This window comes from Helianthus annuus, chromosome 1 (assembly GCF_002127325.2).
Source record: "Helianthus annuus cultivar XRQ/B chromosome 1, HanXRQr2.0-SUNRISE, whole genome shotgun sequence".
Classification (NCBI taxonomy): domain Eukaryota; kingdom Viridiplantae; phylum Streptophyta; class Magnoliopsida; order Asterales; family Asteraceae; genus Helianthus; species Helianthus annuus.
This window is the reverse complement of record NC_035433.2, coordinates 33,532,542-33,543,556: the sequence shown is the minus strand read 5'-3', so window position 1 is coordinate 33,543,556 and position 11,015 is coordinate 33,532,542. Positions and strand designations below refer to the sequence as shown.

The 11,015-nt window shown below is 43.8% G+C and overlaps 1 long non-coding RNA gene across 1 annotated transcript; it reads left to right on the top strand.

Annotated features, from left to right (window-relative positions):
- On the top strand, window positions 1-11,015 carry LOC110935982. Its single transcript, XR_002589595.2, has 2 exons — window positions 1-137; window positions 10,804-11,015. It is a non-coding gene; the product is annotated as an uncharacterized LOC110935982 (long non-coding RNA).

The following is an 11,015-nucleotide window of genomic DNA, read 5'->3' as shown; positions in this document are numbered from 1 at the left end:
GGAGAATGACCAGGTCCGTGACGGGTAGGCTGGCTAATAAGCGAAAGCAGAACGATAAAGAAACAGAACGATAACGAAAGAAGGTAGATGGAGAAACCGATGAAGAATGGGAACAAGAAGTCGATGAAGGGCAAGTGGTGGGTACCTTTGATGTTGTACAGAAGTTACCCTCCAGTGTAACACATGTTACAAACATGTGTTACATATGTTCAACCTCTTTGTTACAAAAAATCGGGGCTGCACATATGTAACACGTGTTACAACAGGTTTTTACCTACTTGCACGTCTCTATTACAAATGGATGAAAACAGTTTTTTTAAAACATCCACGGTGTAACACTTGTTTATTTGAAAGTTCTTAAAACAACCGTTGTAACACGTGTTACATCTTTTTACTCAGCTGTGCATTTTCCTTTTTATAATCCCATCCTCAACGTAAAGATACATCCAATGTAACACGTGTTACAAAAGAAAATTACCTACTTACACATCTCTATTACGTTGATTTAAACAGTTATTTAAAAACATCCACTTTGCAACACTTGTTTATTTGAAAGTTCTTAAAACAACCGTTGTAACACGTGTTACAACTTTTTTAGTGTTGTGCATTTTCCTTTTATAATCCCATCTTCAGCTTGAAGATACATCCAATGCAACACGTGTTAGGTTTTTTACGTGTTACAAAAGGTTTTTACTTAATGTAATAGTAAGTTTAAATGTTAAAACGTTTTTTTAAGATTGGTTGTTAAATGTTAAAATGTATAAACTTCATAATTTATTCGGAATATCTCGTTTATTTTACAAATAAAAAGTCGTGTTTTTTTGGTGGGATAATTAGCTACATATGTAGTAAACGTTACCCAAGTTACTTGTAGTTACCCCAACCCTTTTTTGGACACAAAGGGGGGTTGCACATATGTAACACATGTTTGTAACATGTGTTATGTGACACTCTAGGTTTTTCCGAACGAACACCTTGTAATATTTTGTGTATATATATGTTATTAAATGAAAACGTGACCTTTATTTGCATAATGTGTGTTGAATGTACGTATTATATGTATATGTATGTGAGTCGAGACCGTGACTCGCAACCACACGGTTGCGAGTGGGCCACTCGGTTTCGAGTGGGCCTTTGGGCCGTAACCGGTTTGGGCCGAAACCCCTTGGCCTAAGTGATGCTTGTTATATAAACCCAACCTCCCCCTCATTCTTCATTCTTTAGTTACCACAACACACACTTTCTCTCTCACTAGAAAACCCCAAACAACACCACTTTCCCTTCCAACTTTCGGATCAAGCTCGGATTTCACAAGGATCTCGGACAAGAAACTCGGTCAAGACCATCATCATTCGGACACTTTACTTTTTCGGTTCCTTTTCTTTGTTTTCGGCTCCTTCTTCTCAACCGGTTAGTGTTACATATGTGAAATGGTTGTCTTGAATGCTTGATGAATAAAATGTTTATGAACTAAGAAATGCTTGGTTAGTAGTTTTATGTATGATTTTTAGGATGGTTTGTGAAGCTTGACTATATGTGAAAACCCTTATGTATGAAGCTTGATAACATGTTTATAATGGCTATAGAATAGTGGTTTAAGAATGCTTAGGGCCAACCGAGTTATGGTTAATGTCACAAAATGTATGTTTTCTTGTTTTTGCATCATGATCTTGTTATAAGTATGTGATTTTGGTTCATAAATGTGTGGTTATGTTTGACATGAAAACCCTAGAAATTTATGAAGATAGGATGAACTTGTTGAATGTGGGTTGAAGATTTCAAAATGGCAAAGTTTGATCTATTTTTACTAATAGTCAGATTAGGCAAAGTGTTAGTAGAAACCTTATTGGTTGTTTCCTGATTTGGGCCTGATTTCATTGTACTAAATGGACTGATGTATCTGAATCATCACGTGTACATGAAAGGGACAGCATTCCGACTCGCAACCGCGCCGTTGCGACTCGCAACCATGGCATGACAACTCGAGACCACGCCGTTGCGACTCGCAACCATAGCAGGACAACTCGAAACCACATGATTGCGACTCGAGACTACGACGGTTGCGACTCGCAACCACAACGTGACAACTCGAGACCACACGGTTGCGACTCGCAACCATAACGTGACAAGCCGAGACCTCCTGGTTGCGACTCGAGACCATCTGGTTGCGACTGGGCTGTCCACTTAGGTTATTGGGCCGTTATGTGTAATATGGGCTACCTGTTAACTGGATTATGTGTTGCTGTTTGACTGTGTAACTGTTAGGGCCAGCCCAATAACCCACCGTGTATTTATATGCATGATACGTGTTAGTTATGTGTAAGTTTTTACGTGATTACTTGTACACCGAACCTGACCTATACCGGTAACCATGTTAGGACGTGGTGACCAACGTGTTTGACAAGTAACCCAATCTGCCGAGCAACCCAAGGTGAGTTCACAACTTAAAAGCATGCGTCCCGGTGGTTTGGGACACGAGACTAAAACAACCCTATCCCCTTGTAAAGGGGATACCATTTACATTCCTTCCCTAGTTACTGGGAACAAACTTACTTTTCCTTCCCTTGTATTGGGAAACCTTTTAGTTAATTACTGTTTATACGAAATGCAACCAAACGGCACTAAACGAAACTCTATCACTCAAGTCCCTACTACATAATACCGATTAGTCGCCGGGGCCAGGCGAACGGGTTATTAGTTGATAGCGCTATTTAGGTTTTACCAGCCTCACACCGTGCCATGGTATGGGATCGGTCGTGAACTAATATACTCAGGCATCCGTCAATGATGATAGAACATTGACATCGGGGCATCCTGCGGAAACGCAAACGGTTACCTAGTGTTCGGTATTGGAAAAACAGTTTAGTCGCTAACTTTTGGGGTAGCTCCCCATGGCATGTATAAACGGATAAATTAACTGGTGAAACAAGTTTTGGTAATTAAAACTGGACAAACTAGTGAACTCACTCAGCATTATTGTTGACCCCTTACTGCATGCTTTGCAGGTAACCATTGACGAAGGAGCTTGCTGCTTGGGAACGAGTAGTGTCTGTCCACCCTTGTGTTGGGTGTTACCTTATTTTGAACTATGAACTTGTTTAACTACTACTTTACTTATGCTTCCGCTACTTATTACTGTTTGAACTTGAAACCTTAAACTCTGAACTTGATATTTGCTAATCCTATGGTTAGTAAGTATTACTTTTGTTATCAACTTAATTATTCAGTATAATTGGTGGCTGGATCCTGGTCAGTCACGCCCTCGAAGCGGGTGTTATCCGCAGGTGGATTTTGGGGGTGTGACAGATTGGTATCAGAGCCATTGGTTATAGTGAACTTGGTTTTAAAAAGGGGAAAATCTTTTTGAGAAAAACCAGACTATAACCCGTGACTCGTGACGACACTACACTCCAAGTGCAAGGCTCGACACTTTTGACCTCATAGCTCGGACCAGTGTTTACTTGTTTGCTTACTTTATGTTTCCTGCTCTGTTATACGTACTAGTGTGCCTAAACTAGATAGATACACCTCTCTCTTCTATCTCATTCTCGCTACATTACGACATCACACTCATACCGTGTTTTCTGGTTATGAAGACAATGAGTGGACGCGGAAGAGGAAACATTAACATGACACAGGCTCAGTTCACTAACCTGCTCAACATAGTGGCTGCAGCTTTCGCAGCTCACCCTATAGGTAAGCTCGTTGTTTTAGGATGTTTAGATCCTACCGCCACATCGTCTTTTCGCCTCTAAACCTATACGCTTCGCTTCTCACGAACAGGTCAGCATGCACCTGCGCAACCACCCGTGTGTACTTTCAAAACCTTCATGGATTGCAAGCCTCTCCCTTTCAACGGCACTGAGGGTGCCATAGGTCTTCTGCATTGGATTGAGAAAATTGAAGCTGTTTTTGCTGTCTGTGAGTGTCCCCCTGCGAATTGGGTGAAGTTTGCTACTGCTACGCTTGAAGGAAGCGCGCTTTCCTGGTGGAAGGCGCAGATTCAGATGTTTGGGTTGGAAACTGCTAATGCTACTGCGTGGGAGGATTTCAAGGACATGATTAAGGAGGAATACTGTCACCGGGATGACATCCACAAGCTTGAGAATGAGTACTATGCGCTTAAGATGGTTGGGTCAGAGATTGAGACCTACACCAAACTGTCTAATGACTATGCTGCTCTTTGCCCAAACATGTCTCGACCTATGTATCGAAGAATCGAACTGTACATCAAGGGTTTGGCTCCAGAAATTCGAAGCCATGTAACTTCAGCCAACCACACTACCATTCAGCCGATCGTTCGACTTGCTCACAAACTCACTGATCAGGCTGTGGAAGAGGGCAGGTTGCCCAAAAGGATCAGTGCTACTGTCGGAACTTCTAGTGACAACAAGCGTAAGTGGGAAGGAAATCAAAGCAAGGATGCTAACCCCACTCAGGCCCCAGCACAGCAAAGGAGAACTGAAAACAACAAAGGCACTCAGCAACAGGGTGGCTACCGGGGAAGCTACCCTAAGTGCAACAAGTGTAACAGACACCATAATGGGGCATGTAACAAGGGCCAGTGTCAGCGATGCCACAAGATGGGGCACGAAGCCAAGGATTGTAGAAGTCAGTTCCCAGCAAGACAGAATCAGCAACAACCCCAACAGCAACAGCAGCAGGGAAACGACCGAGCATGTTTTAAGTGTGGAGCTGAGGGGCACTTTAAGAAGGATTGCCCTGAACTGAATCAGAATCGCAACAACAATCAGGGAGCTGGAAACAACAAGCAGAACAACAATGCGGGGAATGGTGCTAGAGGAAGGGCTTTTGTGATTGGAGCTGGAGAAGCAAGGAATGACCCCAATGTCGTGGCGGGTAAGTTCCTACTCGATGATCGTTATGTTTCTCTGTTATTTGATTCCGGTGCCGATGCTAGTTATGTATCCCTACGTATTAGTAAGAAGCTTAAGTGTCCGCTTTCATTACTAAGTTCTCCTCATATCGTCGAGTTAGCTAATGGTAGAAACATCGAGGCCTCACACGTTAACAAAGGCTGCAAACTAGAGTTGTCTGGTCAGACATTTAGTATCGATCTTTTCCCTGTTACTCTTGGAAGCTTCGACGTCGTTATTGGTATGGATTGGTTATCCAAGCATCGCGCTGAGATCCTCTGTCAAGAGAAAGCAGTTCGTATTCCCCGTCGTTCTGGCAAACCCCTCATTGTACAAGGTGGCAAAGGCGGAGAAATCTCCGGCGTTATCTCTTTCTTGAAGGCCCAGAAGTGTTTACGAAAAGGGCACACCGCTATCTTAGCACTTGTCACCAACACACAGGAAAAGGAAAAGAGGATTGAAGATTTTCCGGTAGTGCGTGACTATCCCGAGGTATTTCCTGAGGAACTACCTGGACTCCCTCCCCACCGTCAGGTCGAATTCCAAATCGAGCTAGCTCCCGGAGCAGCGCCCATAGCTCGTGCGCCTTATCGACTAGCCCCCGCAGAATTGAAGGAACTCTCTACTCAACTACAGGAACTTTTGGATAAAGGGTTTATTCGCCCTAGTTCATCACCCTGGGGAGCACCGGTACTCTTTGTTAAGAAGAAGGATGGCACGTTCCGAATGTGCATCGACTATCGTGAGCTGAACAAGGTTACCATCAAGAATCGTTACCCTCTCCCACGAATCGACGACCTATTCGATCAGTTGCAAGGATCGAGCTACTATTCTAAGATTGACCTGCGATCAGGCTACCATCAGTTAAGGGTCCGTAATGAAGACATCTCCAAAACTGCATTCAGAACTCGTTATGGTCATTATGAATTCCTCGTTATGCCCTTTGGAATGACCAACACGCCCGCGGTGTTCATGGATCTAATGAACCGAGTGTGCAAACCTTACCTCGACAAATTTGTGATCGTGTTTATAGACGACATCCTGATCTACTCGAAAAGTCAAGAAGAGCATGAACAACACCTACGTCTTATTCTGGAACTCCTTCGCAACGAACAGCTGTACGCCAAATTCTCGAAATGTGACTTCTGGCTTCGAGAAGTCCATTTCCTCGGCCATGTGGTTAATAAGGACGGAATTCATGTGGACCCAGCTAAGATCGAATCGATAAAGAACTGGCCTACACCTAAGACTCCCACTGAAGTTCGCCAATTCTTGGGATTGGCAGGTTACTACCGCAGATTCATTCAGGGATTCTCAAAGATTGCACAACCCCTCACTACGCTCACTCAGAAAGGCGTCACCTACAAGTGGAATGAAGCACAGGAATCTGCTTTTCAGAGGCTTAAGGATAACCTCTGTAGTGCTCCTATTCTCTCGTTGCCTGAAGGCACTGACGACTTTGTGGTTTACTGCGATGCGTCTATTCTTGGGCTCGGTTGCGTGTTGATGCAACGCGAGAAAGTTATTGCCTACGCATCTCGACAACTCAAGACACACGAAAGGAACTACACAACGCATGATTTGGAACTGGGAGCAGTGATCTTTGCGCTTAAGATATGGAGACATTACCTGTACGGTACCAAGTGCACCATTTACACCGATCACAGGAGTCTCGAGCATATCTTCAAGCAAAAGGAATTAAACATGCGACAACGTAGATGGGTCGAACTCTTGAATGACTACGAATGCGCCATAAAGTATCATCCGGGCAAGGCCAATGTCGTGGCAGACGCCCTCAGCCGAAAGGACACCATACCAAAGCGCGTGCGAGCGTTACAACTTACCATCCAGTCTAGTCTCCCTACTCAGATTCGAAATGCCCAGACTGAAGCTCTGAAACCGGAAAACGTCAGGGCTGAGTCCCTGCGAGGATCGAGACAACGATTAGAGCAAAAAGAAGACGGCGCCTACTATGTGGCAGGGCGCATTTGGGTCCCACTTTACGGAGATCTACGAGAGCTTGTGATGGACGAAGCCCATAAGTCCCGTTATTCAGTACATCCTGGTTCAGATAAGATGTACCACGACTTAAGGACCACTTACTGGTGGCCTGGCATGAAAGCCCACATAGCCGCATACGTTAGCAAATGTTTGACCTGTGCAAGAGTCAAGACTGAGTATCAGAAACCAGCAGGCCTACTCCAGCAACCCGAAATCCCGAAGTGGAAATGGGAGCAGATTTCCATGGATTTTGTCACAGGACTACCTAGATCCCAACGCGGGAATGACACTATTTGGGTGATAGTGGATCGATTGACTAAGTCTGCACACTTTCTGGCCATTAAGGAAACAGACAAGTTTTCTACCTTAGCAGAAATCTATTTATAGGAAGTAGTCTCCAGGCACGGGGTGCCAACTTCCATCATTTCCGACCGAGACGCTCGTTTCACTTCCGAGTTGTGGCAAGCTATGCACAAATCCTTTGGCTCACGTTTGGACATGAGCACCGCTTACCACCCACAAACGGATGGGCAGTCTGAGCGCACCATCCAAACCCTGGAAGACATGCTTAGGGCATGTGTGATCGATTTTGGCAAGAACTGGGAGAAGCATCTACCGCTGGTGGAATTCTCCTACAATAACAGCTACCACACTAGCATTCAGGCGGCACCTTTTGAGGCATTGTACGGTCGTAAATGCCGATCACCCCTTTGCTGGGCGGAGATAGGTGACAGTCAACTCACAGGCCCAGAACTGGTGGTAGATACAACAGAAAAGATTTCACAGATCAGGCAACGCATGGCGGCAGCTCGTGACCGTCTGAAAAGCTACGCTGATAAGCGTAGGAAACCGTTAGAATTCCAGGTCGGGGACCGGGTTCTACTTAAAGTATCACCTTGGAAGGGTGTGGTTCGTTTCGGTAAACGAGGCAAGCTGAATCCGCGATATGTTGGACCATTCGAAATTACCGAGAAAATCGGTAAGGTTGCTTATAGATTGAACCTGCCTGCAGAGCTGAGTGCAGTGCACAATGTCTTTCACGTGTCTAATCTGAATAAGTGTCTGTCAGATGAAACACTCATAATTCCTTTCAAGGAACTCACTATAGATGAACAGCTACACTTTACTGAGGAACCGATTGAGATCACGGATCGAGAGATCAAAACCCTCAAACGTAGCCAGATACCCCTCGTGCGAGTTCGTTGGAACTCACGACGTGGCCCAGAGTTTACCTGGGAGCGGGAAGACCAGATGAAGTCCAAGTATCCCCAGTTGTTCCCAAACGAAAACCCCAGCACTGAAGCTACAACTGAATTTCGGGACGAAATTCCAAACTAACGGGGGGATGATGTGACACCCCGTTGAAACACTCTAGCTTGACAGTGGCTGCCTTAACTTTCGGGACGAAAGTTCTTAAAACTTGGGGATAATGTGACACTCTAGGTTTTTCCGAACGAACACCTTGTAATATTTTGTGTATATATATGTTATTAAATGAAAACGTGACCTTTATTTGCATAATGTGTGTTGAATGTACGTATTATATGTATATGTATGTGAGTCGAGACCGTGACTCGCAACCACACGGTTGCGAGTGGGCCACTCGGTTTCGAGTGGGCCTTTGGGCCGTAACCGGTTTGGGCCGAAACCCCTTGGCCTAAGTGATGCTTGTTATATAAACCCAACCTCCCCCTCATTCTTCATTCTTTAGTTACCACAACACACACTTTCTCTCTCACTAGAAAACCCCAAACAACACCACTTTCCCTTCCAACTTTCGGATCAAGCTCGGATTTCACAAGGATCTCGGACAAGAAACTCGGTCAAGACCATCATCATTCGGACACTTTACTTTTTCGGTTCCTTTTCTTTGTTTTCGGCTCCTTCTTCTCAACCGGTTAGTGTTACATATGTGAAATGGTTGTCTTGAATGCTTGATGAATAAAATGTTTATGAACTAAGAAATGCTTGGTTAGTAGTTTTATGTATGATTTTTAGGATGGTTTGTGAAGCTTGACTATATGTGAAAACCCTTATGTATGAAGCTTGATAACATGTTTATAATGGCTATAGAATAGTGGTTTAAGAATGCTTAGGGCCAACCGAGTTATGGTTAATGTCACAAAATGTATGTTTTCTTGTTTTTGCATCATGATCTTGTTATAAGTATGTGATTTTGGTTCATAAATGTGTGGTTATGTTTGACATGAAAACCCTAGAAATTTATGAAGATAGGATGAACTTGTTGAATGTGGGTTGAAGATTTCAAAATGGCAAAGTTTGATCTATTTTTACTAATAGTCAGATTAGGCAAAGTGTTAGTAGAAACCTTATTGGTTGTTTCCTGATTTGGGCCTGATTTCATTGTACTAAATGGACTGATGTATCTGAATCATCACGTGTACATGAAAGGGACAGCATTCCGACTCGCAACCGCGCCGTTGCGACTCGCAACCATGGCATGACAACTCGAGACCACGCCGTTGCGACTCGCAACCATAGCAGGACAACTCGAAACCACATGATTGCGACTCGAGACTACGACGGTTGCGACTCGCAACCACAACGTGACAACTCGAGACCACACGGTTGCGACTCGCAACCATAACGTGACAAGCCGAGACCTCCTGGTTGCGACTCGAGACCATCTGGTTGCGACTGGGCTGTCCACTTAGGTTATTGGGCCGTTATGTGTAATATGGGCTACCTGTTAACTGGATTATGTGTTGCTGTTTGACTGTGTAACTGTTAGGGCCAGCCCAATAACCCACCGTGTATTTATATGCATGATACGTGTTAGTTATGTGTAAGTTTTTACGTGATTACTTGTACACCGAACCTGACCTATACCGGTAACCATGTTAGGACGTGGTGACCAACGTGTTTGACAAGTAACCCAATCTGCCGAGCAACCCAAGGTGAGTTCACAACTTAAAAGCATGCGTCCCGGTGGTTTGGGACACGAGACTAAAACAACCCTATCCCCTTGTAAAGGGGATACCATTTACATTCCTTCCCTAGTTACTGGGAACAAACTTACTTTTCCTTCCCTTGTATTGGGAAACCTTTTAGTTAATTACTGTTTATACGAAATGCAACCAAACGGCACTAAACGAAACTCTATCACTCAAGTCCCTACTACATAATACCGATTAGTCGTCGGGGCCAGGCGAACGGGTTATTAGTTGATAGCGCTATTTAGGTTTTACCAGCCTCACACCGTGCCATGGTATGGGATCGGTCGTGAACTAATATACTCAGGCATCCGTCAATGATGATAGAACATTGACATCGGGGCATCCTGCGGAAACGCAAACGGTTACCTAGTGTTCGGTATTGGAAAAACAGTTTAGTCGCTAACTTTTGGGGTAGCTCCCCATGGCATGTATAAACGGATAAATTAACTGGTGAAACAAGTTTTGGTAATTAAAACTGGACAAACTAGTGAACTCACTCAGCATTATTGTTGACCCCTTACTGCATGCTTTGCAGGTAACCATTGACGAAGGAGCTTGCTGCTTGGGAACGAGTAGTGTCTGTCCACCCTTGTGTTGGGTGTTACCTTATTTTGAACTATGAACTTGTTTAACTACTACTTTACTTATGCTTCCGCTACTTATTACTGTTTGAACTTGAAACCTTAAACTCTGAACTTGATATTTGCTAATCCTATGGTTAGTAAGTATTACTTTTGTTATCAACTTAATTATTCAGTATAATTGGTGGCTGGATCCTGGTCAGTCACGCCCTCGAAGCGGGTGTTATCCGCAGGTGGATTTTGGGGGTGTGACATGTTACACTAGAGAGGTAACACATGTATAGCCACGTTACACATGTTACATAGGAGATTAATAAGTTTTAACTATAGAAACTAATATTGATGTACTTATTTTGTTCACATGTGAAAAAATCTTTTGTGTTCAAGATGAAGATGGTTATCAAGAAGCGAAGCCCGCCGAAGGATTACAACGCATCATCAGGTTTTCGTGGTGACGATGGTGTGTTTTTTGGTTGGCTGCTATGTGTTGTGAAGATGGATGTTGTTGTGAAGACCATTTTTTAGAAGCATTACAACTATTGATATAAAATTCATTTTTATTTTCATTTTCATTGTTAGTATGCCCATTTTTGGATGAA